Consider the following 14,856-nt stretch of genomic DNA (forward strand, 5'->3'; position numbering starts at 1 on the left):
AGCCCCTAGCCATTCCCTTGGGCCGCCCCGAGTGCACAAGCGCACCGGGCAACCGGCCCCACCTTAGGCCTGGGCCCGCCTCCACCTTCTCCCCACCCGCCCTGGGCTGCGCTCCCGCGCGCGCGGGCATTCCCTTCCTTCCCGCGGAACACCGTCCCTCTGCCCCCAGGCCGGGGGTCCTCGCTCCGTGTGGGCAGGACACAAGATGGCCGACCGCCCGGGGCCTCCCCCGTTGGCACCCGGGACCACCCGTTGGCCCCCGACTCCGTGCTCAGTGTCCCCGCAACAGCGAAGCGCACAGCGAGGCTCGCTCGCTCGGCAAGACGGCGGGAGGGGGCGGCCCTGCACCACGCCCCAAAGCGGCCCCCCAAATAAAGGACGAGAGCAGAGGAGGAATCGCCCGCACGCCCCCAGGCCCAGAGTGGGTCCTGGGCGGGAACGGGAGCAGGGCGGGTCTCCTGAGGCCTTGGCTGCGCGACCTCGGCCCCGGGGGGCTCCTCGGTGCCCAGAGCCCACCCAAGCACGACCACCCTCCCGAGGAGGGCTAGCTGCCTAGCCAACACAGTCTCTTCCTCTGTGTGTGTGTGTGTGTGTGTGTGTGGTGTGTGTGTGGTGTGTGTGGTGTGTGTGTGGTGTGTGTGTCTGTTTCTGGGGTGTGCCCCTGTGTCTCCGTCCCTGTCCGCATCCAGGTCAGGGTCCGCGTCTGTCTGTCTTGGGGCCAGAGCGGGGGTGTGTGTTGGATACTCTGTCTGTGTTCTCCCTCTCTGTCCCTCTCTTCCTCTCTGTCTACATCTCCGTCCGTCCGTCCGTCCGTGTCTCTGTCTTTCCCCGTGGGTCTGTGCGTCTGTCTATGCCAGCCGGCTTCTGGTGTCCCTCAGTCGGGTCCTCTTGTCGGTGGGTGGGCAGGGGAAGGGTGGCGGAGGAAGGGCGACGGGGTTGGGCTGATGAGGAGGGTCCCTGGGGGCGCCGGTGGCTCCGGGTTGGCTTGGAGCCAGGCGGGGTGGAGAGGCAGAAAGGCCTGGTGGCCGGCCTGGCTTGGCCTAGGGCGACGGGTGGGACGCTGGGGGTGGGGGGCGCGGAAAACACCTCAGGGGCCGCGCCCACCGCGCCCCGCCCCGACGCTTCCCTTTGCCATGCCGGTAGCCAGGAGGCGGTGGGGCGGCGGCGGCCCCCGGGACTGGAGAGTCCCCGGCAGGGAGAGCGCCCGGACTTCCACGACTGCGGGGCACCGGAGGGGCCACGTCCCCTGGGCGGCTGGCAGGCAGGCAGGTGCAAGGCGCAGGGCAGGCGGGGTTCGGGTGAGGGCTGAGGAGGGGCACGGCTGGGCCCGGGAGGCGCAGAGCAGGCTCTTAGGGCGGCCAGCGGCAGCCGCACACGTCTACGGCCATACCACCCTGAACGCGCCCGATCTCGTCTGATCTCGGAAGCTAAGCAGGGTCGGGCCTGGTTAGTACTTGGATGGGAGACCGCCTGGGAATACCGGGTGCTGTAGGCTTTTTTCTTTGCCTTTTCTTTCCCCTTGGGCCACCCTTCCCATACCTTTACCGCCACAGCACCCCGCCCCCTTGCCCAACTAGGCTTCCTCCAAACGCCCCGTGCCCCCCTGGCCCCTCGCCAGCCGCGCACCGCACCGCGAGTCCCTGGCTCGCAGCAGGTGCCCCCTGCAGGGGCAGGCGTCTTCCAGCCAGCCCTTGGGCCTCCAAGCCACCACGCCCACGCACACCGGATCCAGAGGGCTGGGCTGGGGGTCGATGGGGGCGGGCGGGGTGGGCGAAGGCGACGCCTTCGGAGGGAGGGAACGCGGGAGGGCGACGAAGACCCTGGCACCGATGGGCCGGGGCCAGCGCGGGCCGGACGGCACCCGCTCTGGGCAGGCGTGTCCTCCCATGGTCCTGCGCCTCGGGCCCTCATCCCCACATCCCCTAGCCATTCCATCGGGCCGCCCGGAGCGCACGACCGCACTGGGCAACTGGCCCCACCTTAGGCCTGGGCCCGCCTCCACCTTGTCCCCAGCAGCCCTGGGGTGCGCTCCCACCCGCGGGCATTCCCTTCCTTCCCTTGGAACACCGTCCCTTTGCCCCCGTGCCGGGGGTCCCCGCTCCGGGTGGGCAGGACACAAGATGGCCGGTCGCCCGGGGCCTCCCCCCTTGGCGCCCGGGACCACCCGCTGGCACCAGAATCCGTGCTTAGTCTCCCTGCAACAGCGAAGCGAAGACCGAGGCTCGCTCGCTCAGCAAGATGGGGAGAGGGGGGCGCCCTGCACCTCGCCCCAAAGCAGCCCCCCATATAAAGGACGACAGCAGAGGAGGAATCGCCCACATGCCCCGAGGACCAGAGTGGGTCCAGGGCGGGAACGGGAGCAGAGCGGGTCTCGTGACGCCTTGGCTGCGCATCTCGGCCCCGAGGGGCTCCTCGGTGCCCAGAGCCCACCCAAGCACGACCACCCTCCCGAGGGCTAGCTGCCTAGCCAACACAGTCTCCTCCTGTTTGTGTGTGTGGGGGGGCGGGGGGATGGGTGGGGGGGTGGGTGGGGGTGTGGGGGTGTGGGGGTGTGTGGGGTGTGTGGGGTGTGGGGTGTGGGGTGGGGGGTGTGTGTCTGTTTCTGTGGTGTGCCCCTGTGTCTCCGTCCCTGTCCGCATCCAGGTCAGGGTCCGCGTCTGTCTGTCTTGGGGCCAGAGCGGGGGCGTGTGTTGGATACTCTGTCTGTGTCTCCCTCTCTGTCTCTCTCTTCCTCTCTGTCTACATCTCCGTCCGTCCGTGTCTCTGTCTTTCCCCGTGGGTCTGTGCGTCTGTCTATGCCAGCCGGCTTCTGGTGTCCCTCAGTCGGGTCCTCTTGTCGGTGGGTGGGCAGGGGAAGGGTGGCGGAGGAAGGGCGACGGGGTTGGGCTGATGAGGAGGGTCCCTGGGGGCGCCGGTGGCTCCGGGTTGGCTTGGAACCAGGCCGGGGTGGAGAGGCGGAAGGGCCTGGTGGCGGGCCTGGCTTGCCCTAAGGGCGGCGGGTGGGGCGCCGGGGGTGGGGGGGCGCGGAGAACAGCGCGCGGGCCACGCCCCCCGCGCCCCGACGCTCCCCTTGGCCCTCTCGGGAGCCAGGCGGCGGCCCCCGGGTCTGGAGAGTATCGGGCCGTGAGAGCGCTCGGTGTTCCGCGACTGCGGGGCGCTGGAGGCGCCACGTCCTCTGGGCGGTTTGGCAGGCAGGCAGGTGCAAGGCACAGGGCAGGCGTGGGGCGGTTGGGGGCTGAGGAGGGGCACGGCTGCGGCCCGGAGGCGCAGAGCAGGCTCTTAGGGCGGCCAGCGGCAGCGGCACACGTCTACGGCCATACCACCCTGAACGCGCCCGATCTCGTCTGATCTCGGAAGCTAAGCAGGGTCGGGCCTGGTTAGTACTTGGATGGGAGACCGCCTGGGAATACCGGGTGCTGTAGGCTTTTTTTCTTTGCCTTTTCTTTCCCCTTCGGCCTCCCTTCCTCTCCCTTCGCCGCCACAGTCCCCCCCCCCCCCGCCCCGCCCCCTCCGCCCCTTGCCCAACAAGGCCTCCTGCAAACGCCCGGTGCCCCCCTGGCCCCTCGCCAGCCGCGCACCGCACCGAGGGTCCCTGTCTCGCAGCTTGTGCCCGCTGCACCGGCAGGCAGCCCCCAGCCCTTCCACCTCACAGCCACCACGCCCACGCACACCCGATCCAGAGGGGCGGGCTGGGGGAGGTGGGGGCGGGCTGGGTGGGCGGAGGCGGCGGCTTCGCAGGGAGGGAAAGGGGGAGGGCGGCGAGGACCGCCCGCGGGCTTGGGGCGGGGGGAGCGCGGGCGGGACGGCACCCCGTCTCGGCAGGCGTGCCCTCCCAAGGTCCTGCGCCTCGGGGCCTCATCCCCGGAGCCCCTAGCCATTCCCTTGGGCCGCCCCGAGTGCACAAGCGCACCGGGCAACCGGCCCCACCTTAGGCCTGGGCCCGCCTCCACCTTCTCCCCACCCGCCCTGGGCTGCGCTCCCGCGCGCGCGGGCATTCCCTTCCTTCCCGCGGAACACCGTCCCTCTGCCCCCAGGCCGGGGGTCCTCGCTCCGTGTGGGCAGGACACAAGATGGCCGACCGCCCGGGGCCTCCCCCGTTGGCACCCGGGACCACCCGTTGGCCCCCGACTCCGTGCTCAGTGTCCCCGCAACAGCGAAGCGCACAGCGAGGCTCGCTCGCTCGGCAAGACGGCGGGAGGGGGCGGCCCTGCACCACGCCCCAAAGCGGCCCCCCAAATAAAGGACGAGAGCAGAGGAGGAATCGCCCGCACACCCCCAGGCCCAGAGTGGGTCCTGGGCGGGAACGGGAGCAGGGCGGGTCTCCTGAGGCCTTGGCTGCGCGACCTCGGCCCCGGGGGGCTCCTCGGTGCCCAGAGCCCACCCAAGCACGACCACCCTCCCGAGGAGGGCTAGCTGCCTAGCCAACACAGTCTCTTCCTCTGTGTGTGTGTGTGTGTGTGTGTGGTGTGTGTGTGGTGTGTGTGGTGTGTGTGTGGTGTGTGTGTCTGTTTCTGGGGTGTGCCCCTGTGTCTCCGTCCCTGTCCGCATCCAGGTCAGGGTCCGCGTCTGTCTGTCTTGGGGCCAGAGCGGGGGTGTGTGTTGGATACTCTGTCTGTGTTCTCCCTCTCTGTCCCTCTCTTCCTCTCTGTCTACATCTCCGTCCGTCCGTCCGTCCGTGTCTCTGTCTTTCCCCGTGGGTCTGTGCGTCTGTCTATGCCAGCCGGCTTCTGGTGTCCCTCAGTCGGGTCCTCTTGTCGGTGGGTGGGCAGGGGAAGGGTGGCGGAGGAAGGGCGACGGGGTTGGGCTGATGAGGAGGGTCCCTGGGGGCGCCGGTGGCTCCGGGTTGGCTTGGAGCCAGGCGGGGTGGAGAGGCAGAAAGGCCTGGTGGCCGGCCTGGCTTGGCCTAGGGCGACGGGTGGGACGCTGGGGGTGGGGGGCGCGGAAAACACCTCAGGGGCCGCGCCCACCGCGCCCCGCCCCGACGCTTCCCTTTGCCATGCCGGTAGCCAGGAGGCGGTGGGGCGGCGGCGGCCCCCGGGACTGGAGAGTCCCCGGCAGGGAGAGCGCCCGGACTTCCACGACTGCGGGGCACCGGAGGGGCCACGTCCCCTGGGCGGCTGGCAGGCAGGCAGGTGCAAGGCGCAGGGCAGGCGGGGTTCGGGTGAGGGCTGAGGAGGGGCACGGCTGGGCCCGGGAGGCGCAGAGCAGGCTCTTAGGGCGGCCAGCGGCAGCCGCACACGTCTACGGCCATACCACCCTGAACGCGCCCGATCTCGTCTGATCTCGGAAGCTAAGCAGGGTCGGGCCTGGTTAGTACTTGGATGGGAGACCGCCTGGGAATACCGGGTGCTGTAGGCTTTTTTCTTTGCCTTTTCTTTCCCCTTGGGCCACCCTTCCCATACCTTTACCGCCACAGCACCCCGCCCCCTTGCCCAACTAGGCTTCCTCCAAACGCCCCGTGCCCCCCTGGCCCCTCGCCAGCCGCGCACCGCACCGCGAGTCCCTGGCTCGCAGCAGGTGCCCCCTGCAGGGGCAGGCGTCTTCCAGCCAGCCCTTGGGCCTCCAAGCCACCACGCCCACGCACACCGGATCCAGAGGGGTGGGCTGGGGGTCGATGGGGGCGGGCGGGGTGGGCGAAGGCGACGCCTTCGGAGGGAGGGAACGCGGGAGGGCGACGATGACCCTGGCACCGATGGGCCGGGGCCAGCGCGGGCCGGACGGCACCCGCTCTGGGCAGGCGTGTCCTCCCATGGTCCTGCGCCTCGGGCCCTCATCCCCAGATCCCCTAGCCATTCCATCGGGCCGCCCGGAGCGCACGACCGCACTGGGCAACTGGCCCCACCTTAGGCCTGGGCCCGCCTCCACCTTGTCCCCAGCAGCCCTGGGGTGCGCTCCCACCCGCGGGCATTCCCTTCCTTCCCTTGGAACACCGTCCCTTTGCCCCCGTGCCGGGGGTCCCCGCTCCGGGTGGGCAGGACACAAGATGGCCGGTCGCCCGGGGCCTCCCCCCTTGGCGCCCGGGACCACCCGCTGGCACCAGAATCCGTGCTTAGTCTCCCTGCAACAGCGAAGCGAAGACCGAGGCTCGCTCGCTCAGCAAGATGGGGAGAGGGGGGCGCCCTGCACCTCGCCCCAAAGCAGCCCCCCATATAAAGGACGACAGCAGAGGAGGAATCGCCCACATGCCCCGAGGACCAGAGTGGGTCCAGGGCGGGAACGGGAGCAGAGCGGGTCTCGTGACGCCTTGGCTGCGCATCTCGGCCCCGAGGGGCTCCTCGGTGCCCAGAGCCCACCCAAGCACGACCACCCTCCCGAGGGCTAGCTGCCTAGCCAACACAGTCTCCTCCTGTTTGTGTGTGTGGGGGGGCGGGGGGATGGGTGGGGGGGTGGGTGGGGGTGTGGGGGTGTGGGGGTGTGTGGGGTGTGTGGGGTGTGGGGTGTGGGGTGGGGGGTGTGTGTCTGTTTCTGTGGTGTGCCCCTGTGTCTCCGTCCCTGTCCGCATCCAGGTCAGGGTCCGCGTCTGTCTGTCTTGGGGCCAGAGCGGGGGCGTGTGTTGGATACTCTGTCTGTGTCTCCCTCTCTGTCTCTCTCTTCCTCTCTGTCTACATCTCCGTCCGTCCGTGTCTCTGTCTTTCCCCGTGGGTCTGTGCGTCTGTCTATGCCAGCCGGCTTCTGGTGTCCCTCAGTCGGGTCCTCTTGTCGGTGGGTGGGCAGGGGAAGGGTGGCGGAGGAAGGGCGACGGGGTTGGGCTGATGAGGAGGGTCCCTGGGGGCGCCGGTGGCTCCGGGTTGGCTTGGAACCAGGCCGGGGTGGAGAGGCGGAAGGGCCTGGTGGCGGGCCTGGCTTGCCCTAAGGGCGGCGGGTGGGGCGCCGGGGGTGGGGGGGCGCGGAGAACAGCGCGCGGGCCACGCCCCCCGCGCCCCGACGCTCCCCTTGGCCCTCTCGGGAGCCAGGCGGCGGCCCCCGGGTCTGGAGAGTATCGGGCCGTGAGAGCGCTCGGTGTTCCGCGACTGCGGGGCGCTGGAGGCGCCACGTCCTCTGGGCGGTTTGGCAGGCAGGCAGGTGCAAGGCACAGGGCAGGCGTGGGGCGGTTGGGGGCTGAGGAGGGGCACGGCTGCGGCCCGGAGGCGCAGAGCAGGCTCTTAGGGCGGCCAGCGGCAGCGGCACACGTCTACGGCCATACCACCCTGAACGCGCCCGATCTCGTCTGATCTCGGAAGCTAAGCAGGGTCGGGCCTGGTTAGTACTTGGATGGGAGACCGCCTGGGAATACCGGGTGCTGTAGGCTTTTTTTCTTTGCCTTTTCTTTCCCCTTCGGCCTCCCTTCCTCTCCCTTCGCCGCCACAGTCCCCCCCCCCCCCGCCCCGCCCCCTCCGCCCCTTGCCCAACAAGGCCTCCTGCAAACGCCCGGTGCCCCCCTGGCCCCTCGCCAGCCGCGCACCGCACCGAGGGTCCCTGTCTCGCAGCTTGTGCCCGCTGCACCGGCAGGCAGCCCCCAGCCCTTCCACCTCACAGCCACCACGCCCACGCACACCCGATCCAGAGGGGCGGGCTGGGGGAGGTGGGGGCGGGCTGGGTGGGCGGAGGCGGCGGCTTCGCAGGGAGGGAAAGGGGGAGGGCGGCGAGGACCGCCCGCGGGCTTGGGGCGGGGGGAGCGCGGGCGGGACGGCACCCCGTCTCGGCAGGCGTGCCCTCCCAAGGTCCTGCGCCTCGGGGCCTCATCCCCGGAGCCCCTAGCCATTCCCTTGGGCCGCCCCGAGTGCACAAGCGCACCGGGCAACCGGCCCCACCTTAGGCCTGGGCCCGCCTCCACCTTCTCCCCACCCGCCCTGGGCTGCGCTCCCGCGCGCGCGGGCATTCCCTTCCTTCCCGCGGAACACCGTCCCTCTGCCCCCAGGCCGGGGGTCCTCGCTCCGTGTGGGCAGGACACAAGATGGCCGACCGCCCGGGGCCTCCCCCGTTGGCACCCGGGACCACCCGTTGGCCCCCGACTCCGTGCTCAGTGTCCCCGCAACAGCGAAGCGCACAGCGAGGCTCGCTCGCTCGGCAAGACGGCGGGAGGGGGCGGCCCTGCACCACGCCCCAAAGCGGCCCCCCAAATAAAGGACGAGAGCAGAGGAGGAATCGCCCGCACGCCCCCAGGCCCAGAGTGGGTCCTGGGCGGGAACGGGAGCAGGGCGGGTCTCCTGAGGCCTTGGCTGCGCGACCTCGGCCCCGGGGGGCTCCTCGGTGCCCAGAGCCCACCCAAGCACGACCACCCTCCCGAGGAGGGCTAGCTGCCTAGCCAACACAGTCTCTTCCTCTGTGTGTGTGTGTGTGTGTGTGTGGTGTGTGTGTGGTGTGTGTGGTGTGTGTGTGGTGTGTGTGTCTGTTTCTGGGGTGTGCCCCTGTGTCTCCGTCCCTGTCCGCATCCAGGTCAGGGTCCGCGTCTGTCTGTCTTGGGGCCAGAGCGGGGGTGTGTGTTGGATACTCTGTCTGTGTTCTCCCTCTCTGTCCCTCTCTTCCTCTCTGTCTACATCTCCGTCCGTCCGTCCGTCCGTGTCTCTGTCTTTCCCCGTGGGTCTGTGCGTCTGTCTATGCCAGCCGGCTTCTGGTGTCCCTCAGTCGGGTCCTCTTGTCGGTGGGTGGGCAGGGGAAGGGTGGCGGAGGAAGGGCGACGGGGTTGGGCTGATGAGGAGGGTCCCTGGGGGCGCCGGTGGCTCCGGGTTGGCTTGGAGCCAGGCGGGGTGGAGAGGCAGAAAGGCCTGGTGGCCGGCCTGGCTTGGCCTAGGGCGACGGGTGGGACGCTGGGGGTGGGGGGCGCGGAAAACACCTCAGGGGCCGCGCCCACCGCGCCCCGCCCCGACGCTTCCCTTTGCCATGCCGGTAGCCAGGAGGCGGTGGGGCGGCGGCGGCCCCCGGGACTGGAGAGTCCCCGGCAGGGAGAGCGCCCGGACTTCCACGACTGCGGGGCACCGGAGGGGCCACGTCCCCTGGGCGGCTGGCAGGCAGGCAGGTGCAAGGCGCAGGGCAGGCGGGGTTCGGGTGAGGGCTGAGGAGGGGCACGGCTGGGCCCGGGAGGCGCAGAGCAGGCTCTTAGGGCGGCCAGCGGCAGCCGCACACGTCTACGGCCATACCACCCTGAACGCGCCCGATCTCGTCTGATCTCGGAAGCTAAGCAGGGTCGGGCCTGGTTAGTACTTGGATGGGAGACCGCCTGGGAATACCGGGTGCTGTAGGCTTTTTTCTTTGCCTTTTCTTTCCCCTTGGGTCACCCTTCCCATACCTTTACCGCCACAGCACCCCGCCCCCTTGCCCAACTAGGCTTCCTCCAAACGCCCCGTGCCCCCCTGGCCCCTCGCCAGCCGCGCACCGCACCGCGAGTCCCTGGCTCGCAGCAGGTGCCCCCTGCAGGGGCAGGCGTCTTCCAGCCAGCCCTTGGGCCTCCAAGCCACCACGCCCACGCACACCGGATCCAGAGGGGTGGGCTGGGGGTCGATGGGGGCGGGCGGGGTGGGCGAAGGCGACGCCTTCGGAGGGAGGGAACGCGGGAGGGCGACGATGACCCTGGCACCGATGGGCCGGGGCCAGCGCGGGCCGGACGGCACCCGCTCTGGGCAGGCGTGTCCTCCCATGGTCCTGCGCCTCGGGCCCTCATCCCCAGATCCCCTAGCCATTCCATCGGGCCGCCCGGAGCGCACGACCGCACTGGGCAACTGGCCCCACCTTAGGCCTGGGCCCGCCTCCACCTTGTCCCCAGCAGCCCTGGGGTGCGCTCCCACCCGCGGGCATTCCCTTCCTTCCCTTGGAACACCGTCCCTTTGCCCCCGTGCCGGGGGTCCCCGCTCCGGGTGGGCAGGACACAAGATGGCCGGTCGCCCGGGGCCTCCCCCCTTGGCGCCCGGGACCACCCGCTGGCACCAGAATCCGTGCTTAGTCTCCCTGCAACAGCGAAGCGAAGACCGAGGCTCGCTCGCTCAGCAAGATGGGGAGAGGGGGGCGCCCTGCACCTCGCCCCAAAGCAGCCCCCCATATAAAGGACGACAGCAGAGGAGGAATCGCCCACATGCCCCGAGGACCAGAGTGGGTCCAGGGCGGGAACGGGAGCAGAGCGGGTCTCGTGACGCCTTGGCTGCGCATCTCGGCCCCGAGGGGCTCCTCGGTGCCCAGAGCCCACCCAAGCACGACCACCCTCCCGAGGGCTAGCTGCCTAGCCAACACAGTCTCCTCCTGTTTGTGTGTGTGGGGGGGCGGGGGGATGGGTGGGGGGGTGGGTGGGGGTGTGGGGGTGTGGGGGTGTGTGGGGTGTGTGGGGTGTGGGGTGTGGGGTGGGGGGTGTGTGTCTGTTTCTGTGGTGTGCCCCTGTGTCTCCGTCCCTGTCCGCATCCAGGTCAGGGTCCGCGTCTGTCTGTCTTGGGGCCAGAGCGGGGGCGTGTGTTGGATACTCTGTCTGTGTCTCCCTCTCTGTCTCTCTCTTCCTCTCTGTCTACATCTCCGTCCGTCCGTGTCTCTGTCTTTCCCCGTGGGTCTGTGCGTCTGTCTATGCCAGCCGGCTTCTGGTGTCCCTCAGTCGGGTCCTCTTGTCGGTGGGTGGGCAGGGGAAGGGTGGCGGAGGAAGGGCGACGGGGTTGGGCTGATGAGGAGGGTCCCTGGGGGCGCCGGTGGCTCCGGGTTGGCTTGGAACCAGGCCGGGGTGGAGAGGCGGAAGGGCCTGGTGGCGGGCCTGGCTTGCCCTAAGGGCGGCGGGTGGGGCGCCGGGGGTGGGGGGGCGCGGAGAACAGCGCGCGGGCCACGCCCCCCGCGCCCCGACGCTCCCCTTGGCCCTCTCGGGAGCCAGGCGGCGGCCCCCGGGTCTGGAGAGTATCGGGCCGTGAGAGCGCTCGGTGTTCCGCGACTGCGGGGCGCTGGAGGCGCCACGTCCTCTGGGCGGTTTGGCAGGCAGGCAGGTGCAAGGCACAGGGCAGGCGTGGGGCGGTTGGGGGCTGAGGAGGGGCACGGCTGCGGCCCGGAGGCGCAGAGCAGGCTCTTAGGGCGGCCAGCGGCAGCGGCACACGTCTACGGCCATACCACCCTGAACGCGCCCGATCTCGTCTGATCTCGGAAGCTAAGCAGGGTCGGGCCTGGTTAGTACTTGGATGGGAGACCGCCTGGGAATACCGGGTGCTGTAGGCTTTTTTTCTTTGCCTTTTCTTTCCCCTTCGGCCTCCCTTCCTCTCCCTTCGCCGCCACAGTCCCCCCCCCCCCGCCCCGCCCCCTCCGCCCCTTGCCCAACAAGGCCTCCTGCAAACGCCCGGTGCCCCCCTGGCCCCTCGCCAGCCGCGCACCGCACCGAGGGTCCCTGTCTCGCAGCTTGTGCCCGCTGCACCGGCAGGCAGCCCCCAGCCCTTCCACCTCACAGCCACCACGCCCACGCACACCCGATCCAGAGGGGCGGGCTGGGGGAGGTGGGGGCGGGCTGGGTGGGCGGAGGCGGCGGCTTCGCAGGGAGGGAAAGGGGGAGGGCGGCGAGGACCGCCCGCGGGCTTGGGGCGGGGGGAGCGCGGGCGGGACGGCACCCCGTCTCGGCAGGCGTGCCCTCCCAAGGTCCTGCGCCTCGGGGCCTCATCCCCGGAGCCCCTAGCCATTCCCTTGGGCCGCCCCGAGTGCACAAGCGCACCGGGCAACCGGCCCCACCTTAGGCCTGGGCCCGCCTCCACCTTCTCCCCACCCGCCCTGGGCTGCGCTCCCGCGCGCGCGGGCATTCCCTTCCTTCCCGCGGAACACCGTCCCTCTGCCCCCAGGCCGGGGGTCCTCGCTCCGTGTGGGCAGGACACAAGATGGCCGACCGCCCGGGGCCTCCCCCGTTGGCACCCGGGACCACCCGTTGGCCCCCGACTCCGTGCTCAGTGTCCCCGCAACAGCGAAGCGCACAGCGAGGCTCGCTCGCTCGGCAAGACGGCGGGAGGGGGCGGCCCTGCACCACGCCCCAAAGCGGCCCCCCAAATAAAGGACGAGAGCAGAGGAGGAATCGCCCGCACGCCCCCAGGCCCAGAGTGGGTCCTGGGCGGGAACGGGAGCAGGGCGGGTCTCCTGAGGCCTTGGCTGCGCGACCTCGGCCCCGGGGGGCTCCTCGGTGCCCAGAGCCCACCCAAGCACGACCACCCTCCCGAGGAGGGCTAGCTGCCTAGCCAACACAGTCTCTTCCTCTGTGTGTGTGTGTGTGTGTGTGTGGTGTGTGTGTGGTGTGTGTGGTGTGTGTGTGGTGTGTGTGTCTGTTTCTGGGGTGTGCCCCTGTGTCTCCGTCCCTGTCCGCATCCAGGTCAGGGTCCGCGTCTGTCTGTCTTGGGGCCAGAGCGGGGGTGTGTGTTGGATACTCTGTCTGTGTTCTCCCTCTCTGTCCCTCTCTTCCTCTCTGTCTACATCTCCGTCCGTCCGTCCGTCCGTGTCTCTGTCTTTCCCCGTGGGTCTGTGCGTCTGTCTATGCCAGCCGGCTTCTGGTGTCCCTCAGTCGGGTCCTCTTGTCGGTGGGTGGGCAGGGGAAGGGTGGCGGAGGAAGGGCGACGGGGTTGGGCTGATGAGGAGGGTCCCTGGGGGCGCCGGTGGCTCCGGGTTGGCTTGGAGCCAGGCGGGGTGGAGAGGCAGAAAGGCCTGGTGGCCGGCCTGGCTTGGCCTAGGGCGACGGGTGGGACGCTGGGGGTGGGGGGCGCGGAAAACACCTCAGGGGCCGCGCCCACCGCGCCCCGCCCCGACGCTTCCCTTTGCCATGCCGGTAGCCAGGAGGCGGTGGGGCGGCGGCGGCCCCCGGGACTGGAGAGTCCCCGGCAGGGAGAGCGCCCGGACTTCCACGACTGCGGGGCACCGGAGGGGCCACGTCCCCTGGGCGGCTGGCAGGCAGGCAGGTGCAAGGCGCAGGGCAGGCGGGGTTCGGGTGAGGGCTGAGGAGGGGCACGGCTGGGCCCGGGAGGCGCAGAGCAGGCTCTTAGGGCGGCCAGCGGCAGCCGCACACGTCTACGGCCATACCACCCTGAACGCGCCCGATCTCGTCTGATCTCGGAAGCTAAGCAGGGTCGGGCCTGGTTAGTACTTGGATGGGAGACCGCCTGGGAATACCGGGTGCTGTAGGCTTTTTTCTTTGCCTTTTCTTTCCCCTTGGGCCACCCTTCCCATACCTTTACCGCCACAGCACCCCGCCCCCTTGCCCAACTAGGCTTCCTCCAAACGCCCCGTGCCCCCCTGGCCCCTCGCCAGCCGCGCACCGCACCGCGAGTCCCTGGCTCGCAGCAGGTGCCCCCTGCAGGGGCAGGCGTCTTCCAGCCAGCCCTTGGGCCTCCAAGCCACCACGCCCACGCACACCGGATCCAGAGGGGTGGGCTGGGGGTCGATGGGGGCGGGCGGGGTGGGCGAAGGCGACGCCTTCGGAGGGAGGGAACGCGGGAGGGCGACGATGACCCTGGCACCGATGGGCCGGGGCCAGCGCGGGCCGGACGGCACCCGCTCTGGGCAGGCGTGTCCTCCCATGGTCCTGCGCCTCGGGCCCTCATCCCCAGATCCCCTAGCCATTCCATCGGGCCGCCCGGAGCGCACGACCGCACTGGGCAACTGGCCCCACCTTAGGCCTGGGCCCGCCTCCACCTTGTCCCCAGCAGCCCTGGGGTGCGCTCCCACCCGCGGGCATTCCCTTCCTTCCCTTGGAACACCGTCCCTTTGCCGCCGTGCCGGGGGTCCCCGCTCCGGGTGGGCAGGACACAAGATGGCCGGTCGCCCGGGGCCTCCCCCCTTGGCGCCCGGGACCACCCGCTGGCACCAGAATCCGTGCTTAGTCTCCCTGCAACAGCGAAGCGAAGACCGAGGCTCGCTCGCTCAGCAAGATGGGGAGAGGGGGGCGCCCTGCACCTCGCCCCAAAGCAGCCCCCCATATAAAGGACGACAGCAGAGGAGGAATCGCCCACATGCCCCGAGGACCAGAGTGGGTCCAGGGCGGGAACGGGAGCAGAGCGGGTCTCGTGACGCCTTGGCTGCGCATCTCGGCCCCGAGGGGCTCCTCGGTGCCCAGAGCCCACCCAAGCACGACCACCCTCCCGAGGGCTAGCTGCCTAGCCAACACAGTCTCCTCCTGTTTGTGTGTGTGGGGGGGCGGGGGGATGGGTGGGGGGGTGGGTGGGGGTGTGGGGGTGTGGGGGTGTGTGGGGTGTGTGGGGTGTGGGGTGTGGGGTGGGGGGTGTGTGTCTGTTTCTGTGGTGTGCCCCTGTGTCTCCGTCCCTGTCCGCATCCAGGTCAGGGTCCGCGTCTGTCTGTCTTGGGGCCAGAGCGGGGGCGTGTGTTGGATACTCTGTCTGTGTCTCCCTCTCTGTCTCTCTCTTCCTCTCTGTCTACATCTCCGTCCGTCCGTGTCTCTGTCTTTCCCCGTGGGTCTGTGCGTCTGTCTATGCCAGCCGGCTTCTGGTGTCCCTCAGTCGGGTCCTCTTGTCGGTGGGTGGGCAGGGGAAGGGTGGCGGAGGAAGGGCGACGGGGTTGGGCTGATGAGGAGGGTCCCTGGGGGCGCCGGTGGCTCCGGGTTGGCTTGGAACCAGGCCGGGGTGGAGAGGCGGAAGGGCCTGGTGGCGGGCCTGGCTTGCCCTAAGGGCGGCGGGTGGGGCGCCGGGGGTGGGGGGGCGCGGAGAACAGCGCGCGGGCCACGCCCCCCGCGCCCCGACGCTCCCCTTGGCCCTCTCGGGAGCCAGGCGGCGGCCCCCGGGTCTGGAGAGTATCGGGCCGTGAGAGCGCTCGGTGTTCCGCGACTGCGGGGCGCTGGAGGCGCCACGTCCTCTGGGCGGTTTGGCAGGCAGGCAGGTGCAAGGCACAGGGCAGGCGTGGGGCGGTTGGGGGCTGAGGAGGGGCACGGCTGCGGCCCGGAGGCGC

At 70.6% G+C, this 14,856-nt stretch overlaps 7 non-coding genes across 7 annotated transcripts; all 7 read left to right on the forward strand.

Moving 5' to 3' along the window:
- The first annotated feature begins 1,376 nt into the window (after nt 1-1,376).
- LOC135364852 (5S ribosomal RNA) lies at nt 1,377-1,495 on the forward strand. The gene has a single exon (XR_010412660.1). It is a non-coding gene; the product is annotated as a 5S ribosomal RNA (ribosomal RNA).
- A 1,811-nt stretch (nt 1,496-3,306) lies between these two features.
- LOC135364854 (5S ribosomal RNA) lies at nt 3,307-3,425 on the forward strand. Its single transcript, XR_010412662.1, has one exon. It is a non-coding gene; the product is annotated as a 5S ribosomal RNA (ribosomal RNA).
- Nucleotides 3,426-5,239: 1,814 nt separating this feature from the next.
- Nucleotides 5,240-5,358, forward strand: LOC135364855 (5S ribosomal RNA). The gene has a single exon (XR_010412663.1). It is a non-coding gene; the product is annotated as a 5S ribosomal RNA (ribosomal RNA).
- A 1,811-nt stretch (nt 5,359-7,169) lies between these two features.
- LOC135364856 (5S ribosomal RNA) lies at nt 7,170-7,288 on the forward strand. The gene has a single exon (XR_010412664.1). It is a non-coding gene; the product is annotated as a 5S ribosomal RNA (ribosomal RNA).
- A 1,814-nt stretch (nt 7,289-9,102) lies between these two features.
- On the forward strand, nt 9,103-9,221 carry LOC135364857 (5S ribosomal RNA). The gene has a single exon (XR_010412665.1). It is a non-coding gene; the product is annotated as a 5S ribosomal RNA (ribosomal RNA).
- Nucleotides 9,222-11,032: 1,811 nt separating this feature from the next.
- LOC135364858 (5S ribosomal RNA) lies at nt 11,033-11,151 on the forward strand. Its single transcript, XR_010412666.1, has one exon. It is a non-coding gene; the product is annotated as a 5S ribosomal RNA (ribosomal RNA).
- Nucleotides 11,152-12,964: 1,813 nt separating this feature from the next.
- On the forward strand, nt 12,965-13,083 carry LOC135364859 (5S ribosomal RNA). The gene has a single exon (XR_010412667.1). It is a non-coding gene; the product is annotated as a 5S ribosomal RNA (ribosomal RNA).
- The last annotated feature ends 1,773 nt before the right edge of the window (nt 13,084-14,856 follow it).

The sequence above is a fragment of the Mirounga angustirostris genome, unplaced genomic scaffold (genome assembly GCF_029215605.1).
Source record: "Mirounga angustirostris isolate CCGP_5_RB_7025 unplaced genomic scaffold, mMirAng1.0.hap1 SCAF_6, whole genome shotgun sequence".
In the NCBI taxonomy this organism is placed as follows: Eukaryota; Metazoa; Chordata; class Mammalia; order Carnivora; family Phocidae; genus Mirounga; species Mirounga angustirostris.